Source organism: Panthera leo, chromosome A3 (genome assembly GCF_018350215.1).
Source record: "Panthera leo isolate Ple1 chromosome A3, P.leo_Ple1_pat1.1, whole genome shotgun sequence".
Lineage (NCBI taxonomy): Eukaryota > Metazoa > Chordata > Mammalia > Carnivora > Felidae > Panthera > Panthera leo.
In genome coordinates, this window is record NC_056681.1 from 66,223,463 (window position 1) to 66,243,602 (window position 20,140).

Consider the following 20,140-nt stretch of genomic DNA (forward strand, 5'->3'; position numbering starts at 1 on the left):
TCCATTTAAACTTTCTAACCCTCAATTTTCTCACCTAAAAAAGTAAATACTCTTAACGCTCCACTAGGCCTGCCCACACTTTGTGGTGAGGCAGGCTCAGAGACACCTTTGGTCATGAGGTGGGACCCAGGAGTCAAGTCAGTGCAAAGGCAGGGCCCTGAGAGACCCACGATAGGCCAAGTGGTGTTCTAGAGTTTTCTATATTTCATCTCCTGTCGTCCTCATGGCAGCCCTATCCGGCACCCTTGGGCCCATTTTGCAGAGGGAGAATGAGAGGTTGAGAGTCTACACACAGGGGCCAAACTCAGGTTCAGAGTCATGTTCTCCCACTTTCTCCCTGTGATGTCTGTCCCCTTGCATGTGGGTGTAGTTTAAGAGGCAAGTTCTGATTCTGTTGTCCCCTCCATCCATCAGACAGACAGACGGCCTGCAGGACGTGGTCAGGCTCAGCCCCAGGTACCCACGCAGGCAGGGAAACCAGGGAAGGAAACTGCTGAGTTTGAGAAACTTATACTTCAAAATCATCTCTCTCCTCAGACCAGAGGGAGTCTTTCCAGAGAAATTTTACAGAGATTAAAGACTTCCATACTTTTTAATAACCTAGGAAAACTAGAAGAGGAGAGACTTAAACATTCATCAAATCTCCAGGGGGAGAATGTCTTTTATTAAACTTGGAAATCACTGATAAAATCACAAAGGAGAGATTAGCGAGTTTGACTCGAGAAAAATGTAAATTTTCTGCCTTAAAAAAAATGAAAAGGGGCAAGTGGGGAGAAGTATTGGCAGCAAATAGGGGAGATAAAAGGTTACTATCTGTTTTATGTATTTATACTCTGCCTCCTTCCTAAAAAGTTTTGAGGAGGGCATATTAATAAAGAGCTCATACAAATGGAAAGTTTAAAAACAAAGAGGGGCTCCTGGATGGATCAGTCAATTAAACGTCCAATTCTTGATCTCAGCTCAGGTTTGATCTCAGGGTCGTGAGTCCAAGCCCCACGTTGAGCTCTGTGCTGGGCATAAAGCCTACTTTAAAAAATAAAATAAGGGGCACCTGGGTGGCTCAGTCGGTTAAATGTCCAACTTCACCTCAGGTCATGATCTCATGGTTCATGAGTTAGGGACCCATGTGGGGCTCTGTGCTAACAGCTCAGAGCCTGGAGCTTGCTTCACATTTGTGTCTCCCTCTCTCTCTGCCCCTCCCCCACTCACCCTCTGTCTTTCTCTCAAAAATAAATAAACATTTTTTTTTAATTACAAAAAAATAGGGGCACCTGGGTGGCTTAGTCGGTTAGGCATCTGACTTTGGCTCAGGTCATGATCTCACAGTTCTTGAGTTCAGGCCCCATGTCAGGCTCTGTGCTGACGGCTCAGAGGCTGAAGCCCGCTTCGGATTCTGTGTCTCCCTCTCTCTCCGCCCCTCCCCCGCTCATACTCTGTCTCTCTCTCTCAAAAATAAGCAATAATGAACAATAAGACAATAAATAAAAAATAAAAAAATAATTTGTTAATTACAAAAAAGGAAAGAAAGTAGCAGGTAAAAATAAATAAAATAAAAAGCAGGACAAATATTGTAATATTCATAATATATCATTCATAGTATGACTATAGCTATGTGAAAAAAATACATGCGTGAAAATATGAGAAAGGTAGGTCTGCCTCCAACATGTGCAGACCCCGGGGCAGGGGTAGAGAGACCACATACCAAATGCCTAAATATTAAAGAAATAATTACCAACTATTTATTAATTTAAAACTAATAATTTACATTAATGTAAGCTGAATGTAAATATGAGATATTTAAATTATGTTATTTGTGAAACAATAAATTATTAGCTAATTCAAACTAACAAATCATCACATAAAATGTCAAATATCCTCTTACCTTGCGATAAGAATGCATATTGTCCCTAGAACAACTAAGAAGAAAATAACACCATTTAAAAACCAACAAAGAAATTAAAATGGTATGCTAGAAGAGTATCTATTTAACACCAAAGAAGTCAGTAAAGAAGAAACAGAGGAACAAAACAGACATGAGATAGGTCAAGAACAAATATCAAAATGGTAGATGTAAAGCCAATCGTATCAATAATTACTATTATGGGCTGAATGCTTGTGTCCCCCCAGATCCATATGTTGTAGGCCTCCCCCCCAAATGTGATGGTATTTGGAAGTGGTGCCTTTGGGAGGTAATTAGATGAAATCATGAGGGTGGGACCCCCATGATGGGATTAGCGTCTTCATAAGAAGAGAGAGGCCAAATCACTCTCTCTGCCACGTGAGGAGGGAGAGAACAGGCAGCCATCTACCAACCAGCACCTTGATCTTGAACTTCCCAGCCTCCGGAACTGTGAGAAATAACTATTGTTTAAGCCGCCCAGAATATGGTGTTCTGTTACAGCAGCCCCAGCTACTAAGACAATTACATTGAATCACAGCAGCATTATTCACAATAGCAACAAACGAGAAATAACTCAGCTAGTGAATGGATAAACAGTAGAATACTAGTTAGCAATTAAAAAGAAACAAGCTACTGATACATGCTGTAACATGGATAAACTTCAAAAATATTATGCTAAGTGAAAGAAGCCAAAAGTGAAAGAGTCCATATTGTATGATTTCATTTACGTGACATGTCCCAAACAGGTACATCCAGAGGAGCTGGCTGGGGCTGACAGTGTAACAGGAGTGGACCGCAAATGGCCATATGAGGTTTTTGGGTTTTTTTGGGGGGCGGGGGTGGGGGTAGGGGATGGAAATGTTTGAAATCTAGATTATGACGATGGTTACAGTGATGTGCAACTCTGTAAATTTACTAGAAAATCATTGAACGAAGCATTTAAAATTATACCTCAGCAAAGCAGGTTTTTTTAATGTGCTAAAATTTTAAAAATCTGTGCTGCAAATGATACCATCAAGAAAGTGAAAAGGTAACCCACAGAATGGGATAAAATATTTGCAAATCATCAACCTGACAAGGGACCTGTATCCAGAATATATAAACAACTCTTATAATTCAATAAAAGGATAACCCAATATAAACATGAGCAAAAGAGCAAAATAGACATTTCTCCGAAGAAGATGTGCAAATCTGTCTCTCCCTCTCTCTCTCCCTCTGCCCCTCCCCCCACACACGCATGCACAGGCACTCTCTCTCCTCTCTCTCTCTCAAAATAAATAAATAAACTTAAAAGGTGGAGGGGGGTGAATTGGAGAGTAACCAATTAAGAGACTCCAGAAATGGAGTATGCAAAAAGCATAGATAATCTGAATGTGCCATTGACACCTCCAACCCACCACGTTCAAGACGGAAGTCAGTCGGCTTCACCTTCCCCACACCACCTCTCTGCCCGTGTCCCTCGTCCTAGTGAATGCCATCTGCATCCCCACGAATCAGCCTGGACTCCTCCCTCTCTCGTATCCCCAACAACAGACTTCTCTACAAATCCGGTCCATTTTCCCTCCTAAATGTTTCTGAATGTACTTGTCTTATTCCTCTGAACCACCCTTCTCCTTAGGCCACCATCATCTGTTGCTTGGATGGCTCCTACAGCCTCCAAACTGGCCTCCCTGCCTCTACCTCATCCCCTTTCAATGCTCCACACAGCATCCAGAGCCATTCATTTAAGTTACAGCCAACTGGGGACTCCCCACTGACCAACCCCTTTCAGGACATGGTCTCCGGCCTCACATCTTCCTGCCCCAACCCCCAGCCATTCCAAGCTGCTTTTAGTGCACCAAATGCAGCATGACCTCTTTCCTTTCTGGACCTTTGCACATGCTGCTTCCTCTGCTCTCCCCTTTTTCCCTTTGTTCCTGCTGTGGGAGCTGGAGAGAAAGTGCTGAGGAGGCTGGGGGACAAGAGAAAGGGGTTGGGAGAGAGCTGGGAGCCTCATGTGGTAAATGTGCTCCTGTCTGCCCAGCGCTTGCCCTCTCCTGGAATAGCAGCCCCCCTTTTGTGGAACTGCTCCCCACACTCGGCTGTGTGAGCCAACGGGAGCCACCATCTTACACAGTCCTGCCTCCCTGCCACACTTGTCCACCGTGCTGGCCTCGGCTCTGCATTCCAGCCTGCAGGAAGGGGGGTGGAGGAAGTGTAGGGCATGCAAACTCCTTTTAAAGAAGTAACACAGAAGTTGCACGCATCCCTTTCATTCCATTCCATCAGTAAAAATGTCATCATACTTCAGCTGCAGAGTAGAGTCTCTAGTTAGTTGGACTTCTGCCGTTACTAAAAAGTTCCATTCCTAAAAAGAAAAGGGGGATGGTGGCTCACGAGGGATCACAGCTCCAGCCACACACCCCTGAGAGCCACCAGAGTCTGCCTCCAGGGCCTGACTCTATACTTGGGGGTGCTGGAGGCTCACCTGCATGGGGACTGTATCAGGTATAGCAGAAAACCACCCCAAAATCTAGTGGCTCAAAACAACAGCCGTGTTCTTGGCTCAGTAGTGTGTAGGTCAGCAGTTTGGCTGGGCTCAGTTGGTGGTTTGTCCACTGGGCTTCCCTGGGGTCATGCATGCAGCTGTACTCACCTGGTGGTTTGATTAGGGCTGGATGATCTAGCATGTTCTCACATATCTAGCAGTCAGCAAGCTTAGGGCTGAGATATTTCAGTTCTCAATGTGGCCTCTTCAGCAACTAGCTCAGGCCCATCCACATCATGATGTCCGCCTTCCAACCATGGCCAAAGAGAGGGCAATCCTCACGCCCAAGTGTGTTTCAAGCCTCTGCTTACATTTGCTAAAGTCCCATTGGCCGAAATAAGTCACATTGCCAAGCTTGGGATTCAAGGGAGGAGAGACAACTTCACCTCTTGATGGGAAGAGCAGTAAAGTGACATTGCTAAGGCACATGGGAAGAATTATTCAAAACATCTCCATGAAGAGTCTTCAGCGGTGACCTCAGGCTCCACCCATAGAACAAGGAATGTCTTTCTTGGTTCTTTCAGGCTCTTGTGGGGACAGGAGTGGGGGAGCATTGTTGTGGGTTGAACGGTGGACCCCCCACCCCCAAAGATATGTCCATGTCCTGATCCTTGGAATCTGTGAATAGGACCTTATGTGGAAAAAGGGGACTCTGCAGAGAGGTGATTGAGGATCTTGAGGTGAAATCATCCCGGATTATTCAGGTGGGCCTAAATCCAATAACAAGTGTTCTTATGAGAAACGTACGGAGAAGACTGAGAGGAAACCCATGTGAAGATGGAGACAGGGATTGGAATTATGCAGCCACAAACCAAAGATCACCTGGAGCCACCCAAAGCTAGGAGACACGGGCAAAGATTCTTCCCTTGAGCCTCTGGAGGGAACGTGGCCCTGACACCACCTTAATTTCAGACGTCTAGCCTCCAAAACTGTGAGAGAATAAGTTTGTTATTTTAGGCCACCAAGTCTGTGGTAATTTGTTACAACAGCTCTAGGAAATGAAAATAGGCTCATTGCTAAAAACACAGCCACCTGGGAGCAGAAGCCTGTGCAAAGCAATTTCTCTGAGAAGGCCACGCCTCCTTCCCCTACCAGTAAGCAGACCCTCTGCTCTTTCCCTCCAAGGCCTGAGGCGTGCAAGGCAAGAGGGCCTGCACCCCAGTGTGCTACCCCTCCACACTCACACCCTGAGGCTTTCGAGGGGCCTCGGGAGTAAAAGGAGGGAGCAAGGTGAAGGTTCAAGAGAGGATTATAAGATCCTGGGAAGTGTTATGTTTGGTTGTCTGTGTCTGAGGCAGCAGAGACCCGAGCATCCTTTCAGAGGCCTGGGGAAGGATCCAGAGGAGGCCTGAAGAGTCCCATCCTTCATGCCAAGCACACCAGTCTTCTGCTCACGCAAATCAGAGTCGTGACAGGTTAGGACTCAAAGGACCTTTGCATTTAGCCCTTCACTTTGCAATGAAGAGGCAGAAGGCAGAGGGAGGAGTGACTTACCAGCGCCCCTCACAGGTGCCTGCTCACAATATCCAGTCCAGTCCTCTCCCCACTCCGTGGTGTGCCCTGGGCAGAGACAAGTATTTTATTCAGCTGCCTTTATTCCCGTCTCAACACATTGTAAGACTGCTCTGCTAATTCTCAGTTCCCATGCCCTTTCCCTTCTTCCCGGGACACAGTGGCTTATGAACCCCTTGTTCCTACCAAGGGCAGCCAAGAAAGTGGGAGTGGCCGCTCAAGGGGCACTGGTCCTCTGGCCTGGCAGGACCATCGCACCTTGCCTGCCTCTGCAAGGCCTCTGCCTCCAGCAAGACACCCAGGGTCTTTAGCTCCCCCTGCCCCTTGCCGTGTGGTCCTAAGTTAGATGTGGGCAGCAAAACCAGAAGCCACAGGCAATAAAGAGCAATCCATTTGAATATGGTCATTCTATAAGAGCTAGGAAGAAAAAAGTTTAAATTACCTGATTTTTATTAAGAATGGGAACAAATGTGGGGCACCTGGGTGGCTCAGTTGGTTAAGCATCTGACTCTTGATTTCGGCTCAGGTCATGATCTCATGGTTGGTGGGTTCAAACCCCACATCAGACTCTGTGCTGACAGTGCGGAGCCTGCTTGGGATTCTTTCTCTCTGCTCCTCCCTTGCTCACACTCTCACACACTCTCTCTCTCAAAAATAAATAAATAACCTTAAAAAAAAAAAAGAATGGGAACAAATGTTAAGTATAATCTTTTAAGACAAATTACAGTTGATATTTTGGATAAATTACTAATACTGCCTTTTACTGGACACTTTCTTATGTCCAGCCTGAGGTTTTACACATATTATACTGTTTAATCTTACCAACAATGCCGTGGTTAGGTTATGGTTAGCCCTGCCCCGTTTTGTAGACTAGAAGCCTGAGGCTCAGAGTTCAAAGCTGCCTGACCCTCAAGCCATTCTCTTTCTGCCTTATCACCTGGCTCCTCCCTGACTAGAAAGGAGAAAGAGAGAACAAGGGGGAACAAGAAAAGCAGCGGAGGAGGACAGAAGAGACCAAGGAAGAAGTGGGGAGAGACACGCGTGCAGGTAGAAAGTGGGGAAAAGGAGGGAACCCGCACGGGTGATGCAAAGTTGGAGAAACTCTCCTCTCCATCGCCTCTACGCAGACCGTTTGCTGCAGAATGTGACCCCCGCCCGTAGCCACACCACTTAGCTGGCTAACCACTGTTCACAGCTCTTCAACAACTCCTTATTCTCCAGCCTTCTGAGACTCCGCTGTGAATGGAAAAAGCCACAAAACTCCACTGGGTAAAGAACTCTATGGGCTGCCGCATCCATGCTCAGAATAATGTTACACTGGAAAACAGATCAAACCAAGCAGAGGGGCAGCTCCAGCCCTGGGCTAATGTTCATGGGATCGCGTTTGCCCTTGTGCCACAGGGCGCTGGTGAAGGCTGTCTTGGACCCTCTTTTGCCTCTCCTTCCAGACTCTTCCCTAAGCACCCTCAATCCCACCCTGGTATCCTACACTTCCAGCTACTTCTGGGATAATGACAGGCTCAATACCCCCCTACCCTCCCGGCTCTGTGTCTTGTGAGAAAGCATCTAGATTGATGAAGCAAGGCAGGGGCACGTCCCACTCTGGGTACATGTGAGGCCAGGCGGACTGGGAAGACCAAAGGGGGCGTGTGACAACTGGTCCACATCTCATGCTATCTGAGATTTCCAGAGCATAAGCTGGGCCCTCACAGGTCCTGTAAGCCAATCCCTTCATTTAATCGAGGAAACTGAGGGTCAGAGAGATGAGGGCAGGAGCCCAAGGCCCTGCTGTCTGCACACTTGCCCAGAGCCCAGCACCCAGGCCTCCCCTCTGGCAGCTGTGCTCTCCCCCAGCCCCTGGCGCCCAGTGAGCCAGCGGGAGCCTCACATGTGATTATAATTACCGTGGGCTTGGCCTGAGCCCAGCCATACCGTGCACACATCCAGGCCTGGTTGCTGGCCAAGTTTCCATCTGGGTAGAAAAATGAAAAGGTTCAAGGGATGCATGTTAATCCCAAACACCCAAGCAGGAAGGACTGGGGAGAGGGGGAGAGGGCTGGCCAGAATCTCTCAGGGCAATGTCAGCCCACCAAGAGCTCCTGAGACAAGCCCAGGAGGCAGAACGCTCCCCCTGCCCCACCCTCTGTCCCTCTGCCCACCAGCTGAGACTAGGCTGTGTGCCCACTAGGGGGCCAGGACTGACCGCTTGTTGGGCATGGTGGTTCAAGAGCCATCTCAGGATCGCTTGTGGTTATAAATCCTGCTGGCTCCCAGACCCAAGATGGAACTTGGCTGGCAAGGTGTGGCCGGTGGTCCCCCTCCTCATATGGCTCCTTCCTTGTACTAAGCATTTCCCCCATCCTTTCCTTCAGTATCACCATCCCCTACCACAGATGGGGAAACTGAGGCACAGAAATGAAGGGGCTGGCCTGAGGCCAGGTAGCCATTGAGGAGCCAAGATGGGTAGAATATCAGCCCCTGGCAGCCCATCTGGCCAACAGCATCCCTCCTGATGCTCTTAAGCTGCGAGGTCAGCCTGGGTTGTCTCTAGGACTCCCCTGCTTTCTCCTGGAGCCTACCACCATGCCTAGCGCCTGAAGATTTATTTCATGAGCTGTCTAGCTTCATCTGCTCCACATCTGCTGCATGGCCCTGGTGGGGTCCCAAATTCTGTCTGGTTGACATCTTGTGCCTCTCTAAAGTTGACATCCCATGCCCTCAAGGCTTCTAGATTAATATTTCCCCACTCCTTCCACCCTCAAGATAAAGGTCCCTTCTTTTCTCCCAGATCTGAAGCAATCCTGAGCTAACACTCCCCTCCCAGCTTGCTTCAACTCCCAGGAAGTATCATCTGCAATCTGTGCTTGGTTCAGGCCTCAGCGAAGGCAAGACATTTGGATTTTTGAACTATGATATAGGTACAACTATCCTTTGGGGGCTTATAATAGGTTAAATAGATATTAAGAGAGCTACCACTCTCTGTCTTGGGAGCAAAAGCATTAATATTTAGCTGAAATTTTACTAACACCCACATGATGTGCTAAAAACCCTATGAAGGACAGAAGCCATCAATTAAATATCAACTGTCAGGTGGGAAAGAGCTGTGGCTCCCAAAGGGAACAATGGGCTTTTTGATACGATTCCTCAGAAAACGAGGTCTTCCTCAGATACATGTGCTTATTTACACCAGCTTCTAGGCTGGCTGAGGACAGTCCAGGGCCTGCAGCCAGGCATCTGAGCAAAGAGGCAAGCTCCAGAGTGCATTTTCTTGCCGACTTGGGGATTTACGGGCTTCCTGGACAGGCCAAGCAGCCTCGATTTCAAGGCCAGCAGCTGGGCCAGGAGGTTGGCCAAGGTTTTTTCAGAGGCTTTGCAAGCAGTTGGGCCCTTGGGGAAAATGGCTTTGAAACACTGAGCTGTTATCTGGTCTCCCATCTCCTCTAGAGTCAAAGCCACAACAGGGGCATTTTCCTCACTGAGGCAGGGGCAGGAGTCATGGGGGAGAGATGGGGAGGCAGAATGAGGAAATGAAGCATTATTCTCAAAAGGTCACCTCATTATTTTTTCTACTTTCAAAAGGCCCCAATGATCACTTTGTGTTTAAGCCAATGTTGCTTTTTCAAAGAAATGAAGAAAGGAAAAGATGTTTTTCCAGGTCTAATTATAAAAACCATAAGGCTGGAAAGATCTGGAGAAAACATCTGTCTCCTGGTTCTGCCTCCACTAGGTACACACCAAAGCTCATGGGCAGGGGTTGGTCTATGAATAACCTGCCCTGGGAAGCTCTATCAGCAGTCCTGGAGCCCCCCGTCTCAAGCTGCCCCCCTACCCCCAGTCTGTCCACATCCCCATTGCTGGGATTAAAGTTCATTTCTTCTTTTCAGTCTTCATGGAAAAATGGCCAAGAGACCAGAAGAGCTAGTGACTGGGGTCCTTATGAAGGAAAGTAGGTTGGGGGTCTCTGTCAGCGCAGGGCACTGAGTCCTTAAAAAGCCTACACTGCCAGTGTGAAAGGGCAAGCCCCAGAGCCAGGGCTGCCCCCCTCCGGGCCTCCCTGTCCCCCTGCCCAGCAGGACTGGTCTGCACATCACCACTGGAAGGCCTTCTTCCTAAGCAGATGGGGTCAGTCTTCTGGTCTTGAGCTGACCAAGAAAAACAGAGTGGGTGTCCCTGGATTTTCTGTTTAAAAAGTGCCAGTGGGGGGGAAGTTGGGGTCTAGAGAAACCATCTCATTCCCTCCCCCATCTATCAAAACTACAAATCTCAACTTTCCCAAGGTGAGGTAGAGGTGGGCTGGTGGGGCCAGGGAGCGGACATCTGGCAGGAGCGATTGGTCTCTGGCGGCCCCTCCAGCTCTGACAAGCTCTGGGCACTGAAGCCAGGCCCCAGAGGACTCCCATCACCCTGTAGCAAATCTCTCCTTGTTCTCACAGCAGCTCACAGCCCTGGCCACGCAGGATGACATTTTTTAAACACTGAAAATAGAGATAAGAAGCAGGCAGGGAGGAGAGGCCTGAGAGCTGGAGCTGGGCCCAGGGAGGGAAGCAGCCTCCCTGCCGAGAGAGGCAGACCCCACCGGAGACTGGACATGATGGGCAAGGGTTTGCCAGCTCTCAGCCTCACTTTGATATGGTGCCGAGTCTGGGCCCTTCACCCAGCCAGTTGTTCACTGGTCAGAATCCGTGCTCCCCTGAGCACTACCCACAGGCCCAGAGAGCTCCCATAGAGCTGCCCAGAGTTGGGATGGGAGAGCTAATCCAATCCCCCAGTGCTTGGAAAAGGTTGGGCACATGGCCTGATGGCACTCAGTAAATATCTGTGGAAAGAATAACTTGCTGTATTACTGCTCCTGGGTGAGCCCATATTTGAGCTGTGACAAATTCCCCAGGGATGGGATCTCGGAGGCAGAAAGGGCAACTGGGAGTCCCTTAAAGCAAACATGGAAAGGTTTGGTTAGGTGCAGGTGGCCTGCATGTCAAAAATTGGATGACTTGAGCTCTTGACTTGTCTGGGGAGTTTCTAGGGAAGCCATTCAACAATAACAAGAAAAATAATAATGCGTACTCCAGTGTGCAGAGGATGAAGAGAGTCTCTTCTGACAGAAGCTCCAGAAAGTAGTTTCAAGGTCAGCTCTGGGATCCCTTGGAAACCTTAAGAATAACCAGAACAGTCCAGCCTGTTACCCTGTAACTCAACTAAAAGTGTGACTGTTTAGGGGTTCAGGGTCAGATTCTCTTTGAATCCCTGCCCTTTGAACTCCCACCTCTAAAGACAATCCCACAGCTGCCAGCAGGATCGCACGCTTGGAGAGAGATCTTCATAACTCACGCATTCCATGGATGATCCTTGGCTCTCCTCTCAGCCTGAACAAACAGAGTGAAATACAGCATCCGGCCTCTACCCAGTTCAGCCTCACTGCTATCTGGGGGCAGAAACCTTGAGAGGAATCCCAGCTCCAGCCAAGGAAAACATGAGTCTGGGCTGGCTAAGCCAGGTGGTTTTTCCCCCCACCTTCCATTCCCTTGCCCCCCACTCTCTGGAGCCAATGAGTTGTTTGGGTAACCCCAAGACCCTACTCCCATACTGCCTGCAGCCAGCATGGGCTTCTTTCTGTGTCTCTGTATCTTCATGTGGCCTGATTAGACTGAGGGCCCTCCCTAATCCAGTAAAATCTCATTTTAACTTAACTAATTACATCTACAAAACCCTATTTCCAAATAAGATCACATTTTGAGGTTCCAGGTGGACAAGAATTTTAGGGGGACACTATCCAGCCCAGTACAGCAATGTTGAATTCAACTTTATCTGGTCATGACCCCTTACCCATCGGATTTTGGCTTCCAAGATTCTGTGGCTGTTATCTGTTCTTCCATTGTCTTTGTCCCTATATTTTCATTTTGGAGATGCTTGAGGCATCGGACCCAAGGCAAAAAGAAACCAGAGAGATTAATTGTAGTGACAGTTTCTTTAATCCAATATATCCAAAATATTATTTCAACATGTAATGAGTATAGAAAGTTATTATTATTTTTTAAAAAGATTTTATTCTTAAGTAATCTCAGTACCCAATGTGGGGCTCAAACTCATGACCCTGATCAAGAGTCGCATGCTCTACTGACTGAGCCAGCCAGGTGCCCCTAGAAAATTATTAATGAGACATTTTACATTCCTTTTTCATGCTAAGTCTTCAAAATCCCATATGTCTTTGACCCTTAGGGTACTTGAGGCTGGTGGGTATCTTATTGAACAGCACAGCTTAGGAAGTCAGAAGAGAAAGGGGTGAGGCCTGTGACAGTGCTGGGGACACTCCTGGGGAGGTGAGTGGGTTCTGGGAGGTGGCGTTTACTGATGACTTCCCCGCCTTCCTGACGATCTGTCAGGTGATGGAAGAAGCAGCCACTTGGGGCAAGCTCACAGGACTGTTCTACCAAACCCAGAGGGGGTTCTGTTCATTCACAAGGAAAATGATCTGTATCTGGTTGCTGTCTCATCTGTGTGTGTGGTCCCACCCCTTCCCCATGGCACACTTCTTGGAGAGCCAGCCCTGGGGAGCCTGGACTCAGAACCAGGAACAGTCCTCACTGAGTGTAGACTAAAAACCTCAGCAGCACAGTGTGAGACATCTGCCCCTCCCCTCCCCCATGGCAGGCATGCCTGTCACTGGGAGGAGGCAGCCAGCCCCCCTCTCCTTCTCTGAGGCAGTGGAGCCGACTGTGGCCACATTCTGGGGGCTGGCTCTTTTCTTCACCTACACTGCGGGCCTGGCCCCTTCAGATGGACATCCTTCCCTTTATACCCAAATCGGTCTTACTGGAATGGGCCCATTCTCTCTTGTTAGGACAACTTTGCCTCTGTCTGCTCCATGCCCATGTGTCAGTTTTTTGGTCAAACTCTCAAAGAGCAATTTGGTTCCCCAAGGAATGGGATCCCTCACTTTCTTCTCTTGAAGTGCCCACAATTCTTCTTTCTCCTGGATCCTGTTCCACCGCCTCTGTGTTTTTCTGAGAAAACCAAGAATACAGGACCCAGACCCAGAACTGGGCCCAGACGTGTCTTCTCCACCTTTTGGGCTCTCAGGCTTGCACTTAGTAGGGGCGCAGCCCCCACCCGGGATGAGCAGAACAGGGGCATCCCACCCACACTGCCCTGCCTGTCCTGGGGACCAGAGACAGCCATGTGGCTGGATGATGGAATCTGCCAGACTGCCCTCTGGAGCAAAAAAGTCACTTTTATGAAGGGGTAAAATTTGGATGGAAAAGGAAGTAGAGGGGATGGAGAACAAGAATAGGGGATGAGGAATCTCTGAAGTTAATTCAGAGTTACCACCAGTGTCTTTTTATTTTTTAATTTTTTTTAATGTTTTTATTTTTGAGACAGAGAGAGACAGAGAGCAAGTGGGGTAGGGGCAGAGAGAGAGGGAGACACAGAATCCGAAGCAGGCTCCAGGCTCCGAGCTGTCAGCACAGAGCCGGATGCAGGGCCCGAACTCACAGACCGTGAGGTCACGACCTGAGCCGAAGTCGGAAGCTCAACTGACTGAGCCACCCAGGCGCCCCACCACCAGTGTCTTAAAGCTACAAATGACAAGGCTCTCTTGCTCTCTCTCTCTCTTTGTCTCTGTCTCTGTCTGTCTCTCTCTCTGTCTCTCTCTCACACACACAGACACACACATCTTGAGAGCTTTCCAATTTTTTTCTGCTATGCACGGACTTCACAAAAAGTGACTCAACCTTACATAAGAATCTGAGGGGGCCCAGGAGCACAATGACTCACTGCCTTGAAATTTCCAATGGGTTACACACGTCTTCTTAGATGATTTTTAAAATTTTATCTTTAATGATTGTCAAAAAAAATTTTTTTTTGGTTTGGAGGCAGATTGGGGTGGAGATCCTGGCTCTGGGCAGGAAAGAATAGTTATGATGGACAGAAGGAGACAGGCGCAGAGGACAGGGCCCTCTCGGTGTCAGGTCCCGGGAGGTTCCAGTGAGAATCAGGAACTCTCCTCTCAGGACCTTGGGGCATTTCAAGAAATTCAGTGTTACAGTAACCCTAGCAAGAGCCAGGCTCCGGGTCTGCAGACAACACTTTGATTTGGGGAGGCTCTCCCAGACTTCAAGGTCACTGCTGCCTAAAAAGCCGCAGAATGCTGCTGGTCTAGTGTATGACCAGCTCCAGTCATACACTAGAATCCCCTGGGGAGCTTTTAAAAATCCTGATGCCCAAGTCACACCCCAGACCAACTAAATCAGAACCTCTGGAGATGGGGCCCATATGTCAGTACTTTTTTAGGTTTCTCAGGTGATTCCAAAGTGCAGCCAATGAGGCGACCCTGCTGGTTGGAGGGTCTGGGGCCATTTTACACCAGGCAGATAATTCCAGTCATTGATGCCTCCTTAACTCACAGAGGGTTATTAGCCATTGCCTCGAATTCTGGGTTCAAGGGTCTCCAGGGAGCCTGAGAGTTTCCTCTGTTCAGTCAGGTTGCAGAGTCCAAAAGCAAGCAATTCCCTGAAGGGGAGGTTGGTGGCTCCAAAGAGCTGATGGGTGGGTCAGGATTTGGGAGGCAATGCGCCTGTCAGAAGACAGGGCATCAAACTCTCCTACAGGCAGTCCCTGGGGAAGCCCAGATGCCCCCACACCAAGCTTCTCTCCCATCTCATCACAGGCTGGGGGTCCGAGGCCTGCAGTTGCCCCTCTGCCAGGTCAATCCAGCCTGAACCACTGATGACTCCCTCAGCCACAGGAGAAAGTCACAGCCTGATGCCAGCACTTAAAGTCATGCCCAACCTTCCCCCAGCCTTTCCCTCCATCTCCATGATGCACACACACCCTGCTCCACCAGTCTGCCCCCCTCCCACCTAAATGCCCTGCCCACTCCTACTCCCAGACTTAAGCTCACACCCAAACATCCCATGGCCTACAAGATATACAAGGTCTTCACATCTGCCAGGGCATGCATATGCTCTGGGTAGGAAAACCCCTTGTCATCCCACAGCTCAGTGGGTATCCATTGACCTGCACCTGTGCAGACGCAGACAGCAGGTGCTTGGCCCTGAGATGGGCGACAGGACAGAAAGCACCGTGGCCACTTTTATCCCACCAGCCTTGTCCACAGACTCCTAGAACCCGGCATTCTACATGTGGCCATTTGACATGTGGCACCGCCGTACCATCACCCGCCTCACCTCCGCAGGCACAATGTGCCCTTCTCACTTTGTGTCAGACTTAGCCTCCCCTCCAAGAGCAAGAAAGATGGTCGATCTCTCTGGGTCCCTCCTTCTCCGCGTTCAGTTACATACTGGATGTCTGAAGGCATGGCATTTCACCTTTCTGAGCCTCCTTTTCTTCACTCTTAAAATGGGATGCTAAAAGCACTAGCCACATAGATTTGTGGGAGGACTAAAAGAGGTGATACAGGTGAAGAGTGCAATGCCTGGTACCTGGTAAGCTCTCTCAGTAAACGCTGCCATGATCACGCTGTGATTATGTATTTGCAAGCTCAACCTGATTCCACGCTGGACTGTAAACACCGAGGGCAAGGACCTTATCCGTGTACACGCTGGATGCCTAGCAGGTGCTGACACCAGCAGGGATTCAATGAATACTAGTTAAATGAATAAGGCAGGAACTGTTATCACTTTTGTTGTTGCTATTGTCCTCGTTATCAGTATTGTTTTCACTTTTGCCATCAATATTATTATTCTTATGGGGTTCTTTCTCTTTTTTTTTTTTAATGTTTATTTATTTTTGAGAGAGAGAGACAGAGCCTGAGCAGGGTAGGGGCAGAGAGAGACAGAGTCACAGAATCTGAAGCAGGCTCCAGGCTCTGAGCTGTCAGCACAGAGCCTGACGTGGGGCTCAAACTCGCCGCAGATCATGACCTGAGCTGAAGTCGAACATTTAACACATTGAGCCACCCAGGCGCTTATGGGGTTCTTTCAATACCACTACCAGTTCTGAGGATACTGCACTCTTGTCCCTGCCCCCTCCATAAGCCACGTGGTCCTGGCCCTCTGTATGATCCCAGCTGCCTGACAGCATCTTCCCTCTGACTTCTGATTTCTTGGCAACCCTCCGCTTTGGCACACTGCTGTCCTGTCTCTCACTGTGGAGCATGAACCGGGGACAGCTGCATATCCCCACGACTCCCCGCATCCAAGTGGACAACTTCACAAGGAACCCCAGATGCACACAGTCAGTCCCTTGGAGGAGGAGCCCCAGGAGGTAACTTAAAAGCTTGTCCCCTAGAACCTTCTAGCACTGTTGGTGGGAATGCAAACTGGTGCAGTCGCTCTGGAAAACAGTGTGGAGGTTTCTCAAAAAATTAAAATAGAATTACCCAACGACTCAGCAATAGCAGTACTATGTATTTATCCAAAGGATACAGGAGTGCTGATTCACAGGGGCACATGCACCCCAATGTTTATAGCAGCACTATCAACAATAGCCAAAGTATGGAAACAGCCCAAATGTCCATCAACTGATGAATGGATAAAGATGTGATACACACACACACACACACACACACACACACACACACACAATGGAATACTACTTGGAGATGAAAAAGAATGAAATCTTGCCATTTGCAACAACATGAATGGAACTGGAGGGTATTATGGAGGTATTATGCTCAGCAAAATAAATCAGTTAGAAAAAGACAGATATCATATGTTTTCACTCATGTGGAATTTGAGAAACTTAACAGAAGACCATAGGGGAAGGGAAGGAAAAATAAGTTACAAACAGAGAGGGACACAAACCATAAGAGACTCTTAAATACAGAGAACTAACTGAGGGTTGATGGGGGTGGGGAGTTGGGGGGAGGGGAAATGGGTGATGGGCATTGAGGAGGGTACTTGTTGGGAGGAGCACTGGGTGTTGTATGTAAATGAAGAATCACCTACCCCCGAAGCCAAGACTACACTATATACACTGTGTTAGCTAACTTGACAATAAATTATTAAAAAAAAAAAAAAAAAAAAAGCTTGTCCCCTAGCACCCACTGCTGGCAGCTTTTCCATTCAAGGCTGAACTGACATTGCAGTGGGAAGCTGGCTGAGAAGGGCCAGCTTTGTGCTCTGCCCAGCTGAGTCTGGCTGGAAATGCAGAAGTGGGCGCCCAGACCAGCCACACAATGACCTTTTTGACCCCTGTTTTCACACGGCAGATCTTGCCTGCTCCCCTTCCTTTTCCCTCCATCTCTCTGGGACAGTTTTGTCCCTCTTGGCAAGCAGACAACACCTCCCTTGCTGCAGGTCCAGGCCAGGCTTCGTCGAGAACTCAGTGGTTCCTGGGTCTGCACTCTCTCTCTCCCCTGGGCTCCAGTGCTGATCTTGGAGGGGGGCTGGACTGCCTTAGGACATGGTGGGAGGCAAGTAAGGTCACAGTTGATGGATTCTCATGACCATGCAGTGTCCTGTTTGGCACCTAGGAAAACCATCTCAGGCAAGACTAAATGGCCCTACGGGGTACCTGGGTGGCTCAGTCAGTTAAGTGTCAGACTCTTGATTTGGGCTCAGGTCACGATCTCACGGTTTGGTGGGTTCGAGCCTTGCATCAAGCTCCGTGCTGACAGTGTGGAGCCTGCTTGGGATTCTCTCTCCCCTCTGACCCTCCTCTGTTCACACACTCTCTCCCTCTCAAAATAAACAAACTTAAAAAAATTAAAAAAAAAAAAACAACAACTTTAAAGACTAACTGGCACTAAAATGGCAGCATTAGGACCACCCACTTCACAGGCCTTTTTCTAAAGAGACTGGAAAGGTGGGCCTGATCCCAGGTATCTGCCCTCCAGCTGTCCCTGTGCTGCCTAAAGACGAGAATGCCAGGTTACTCAGTAAGTGGGAAATCTAAGAACAGAGCCGCCATCCCCTAGCACAGAATCCAGACTTCAAAAAGAGTAGTTAGGAACAGTTGAGGAAAAGACTAGGATTTTTCTACATTGATTTTTCTTCAAAAGATTCACAGCATCCCAAATACCCCTAATTCCTTCTTTATGTTTGTAGTTGTGATAATGCAGCCTGTCACTCCAGACCTTACTAAAAACCCTCCTTGACCTAATTTGTACTTTCCTTCAGGGTTACTCTATGTGCCCCAAGACTGCCACTGGTTGGCCAGACCGAGGGGTGTCCTCATGGACCCAGCATCCCAGTTAGCTCTCACATTTGTATCAGCAATTGTCACAGGATTATAAAGCTGACTGTCTTTGATAATTCTCCCTTTTCTTTTTATTCAGAAGAGCCTTGCAGGCAATGTTTCTTTGGGCAATGTTTCCTAAAGTCTGTTCCATAAACCTCAAGTTTTGTGAGATGTTAAATGGTGTTATGTAAAAAAAAAAAAAAAAAAAAAAAAAAAAAAGTCTAACAACTTTGGGAAACATTGGCTTTTAAAAATGAATGTGTTTTTTATTGCCTGATTCTGCGACTTTACTAAAATGCATTAGAGGTGGAAAGAGCGTTTTCCAAACTTTCTTAACCACTCCACATTCTTCTTTTCTTGGAGGAGGCCACGTGACTGGTGTTCCATGGCCCAGACTTTGGGAAATGCTGCATTTGTTAGGCTCAACATAAAAAGCAAGTGTTCTCATTGGCTTGTTACACAGGCGGTAGGATTGTAAATAGAAAGGTCTGTAGAGCAAGTAGCAGCTATTAAAATATTTGGTGACAAAGCTTTTCTTGTCATAATTCCTTCAACATAGGCTCTACATTCAACAGGCTGGCCAACTGTTCCCTTTCAGATGAGCTCCAAGATCTATAGAGAGCTTTTCTGGGTCTGGGGGGTGAGTCCCTCTCAATGGTAGTCCTGAGAGCCCTAAGCCCAGGATAAGCACCACCAACAACCACCAGCTCAAGATAACTCAGGGCAAGTCAAAGCTTTCTGTGTGGCAAGGTGAGGAAAACACGGTCCACAGACAACTTGCACATCCCTGAGATCAGGGACATGAAGAAGGAAGGAATTGGATCTGCAGATTTGTTTAATGAAGTATAAATGCCATAAATGTACAACAATAGGGGAATGATCAGGTAAATGGAGGCCTGCTGCCTCTTCAGAATTGCATAAGTGTGCTTTGATATCAGGTAGAAAGAGGAGATAACACAGGAGGGGAAACTGTGAGTTTCCAAATGGCAGCAGTATCTTCCGGAAGCACCTAGAGTTGGCCCAGTACCAGGAAGCCTTTTTGGGTGGGAAATGTGAACCCCCCCCAGGGATCAGGCTGGATGGGCTGAAAGTGTGGAGGGGGGCCCACTGAATTGGACAATACAAAAGAAATAACAGTAATTTGAGAGTTGGGGCTGGCAGCTGGAGGAAAGAGAGGAACTACCAAGTAGAACATTGAATGCATATCCGTGTGAAGGAAGGGCTGGGAGGAGGATTCCTCAGGGCAGGGAAGTCTTAGAGGGTGTAACATTCTGTTTGAGGCATTTGCTATATTGTCACATGAGGTCATCTCCCTCTCTACCCTCTACTAGGTGACCAAAGCAGCATATTCCAACGTCAAAGAAAGATGGTAAACAGGAGAGCTGAACCAGTGTGGCTCCCACAACACCCCCAGAAATCCTCAGAGCTGCCGGGAGCAGCCACCATGCCTGGTATAACCAGCAGGGGTGCAGCAGGAGACAGATGGCATGCTCAATGTGGATAACGGGAGACAGTGGAAGAAAAGGATTATTTACAAAGGTGTGGGCAGGGTGTGGATGTGTGGACACCCCAAGGGCTGGTAACAGCCCAGTGCTATTATCTCCACTAGGACGGAGGGGAACCAGAGAGAACCGGCCGTGGGCTGCCTGCTAAGAGCTGTGACCTTCTGTTGAGGGCACAGCCAGGCCTCAGTGACCCCACAGGGGAGGAGCAGGGGGAATGAAATTATGGGCTGAACTGTGGCTTCTCCAAACCACGTTGAAGCCCTAACCCACAGTATCTCACAATGTGACTGTATTTGGGGATAGGGCCTTTACAGAGGTGATTAAGTTCAGAGAGAACTGAAATTTAAATACACAAAGAGATACCAGGGGTGTGCACTGTATAGGGCAGAGCAGGCTGGGGAAGGTGGACGGCAGACAGACAGCGGGAACCCACATATTTGGGAGGGGGGTTAAGCCAATTTAATGTATCATAAGAATGTGCAACTGAGGCTTCTGATGCCAGGTTTACAAGTAGGACACAGGATGGTGGGGTGAAAACAGGCTAGCACTTGGACG

At 48.4% G+C, this 20,140-nt stretch overlaps 1 protein-coding gene across 1 annotated transcript in view; it reads right to left on the reverse strand.

Moving 5' to 3' along the window:
* Positions 1 to 4,168: 4,168 nt before the first annotated feature.
* MCFD2 (multiple coagulation factor deficiency 2, ER cargo receptor complex subunit) overlaps positions 4,169 to 20,140 on the reverse strand; it is an 84,881-nt gene continuing 68,909 nt past the window's right edge. The window contains exons 8-9 of the transcript XR_006200660.1: positions 5,922 to 5,987; positions 4,169 to 5,137 (exon numbers count right to left, since the gene is read on the reverse strand). The gene's annotated coding sequence lies outside the window, so the exon portion shown is untranslated. The remainder of the gene's footprint in view (positions 5,138 to 5,921; positions 5,988 to 20,140) is intronic.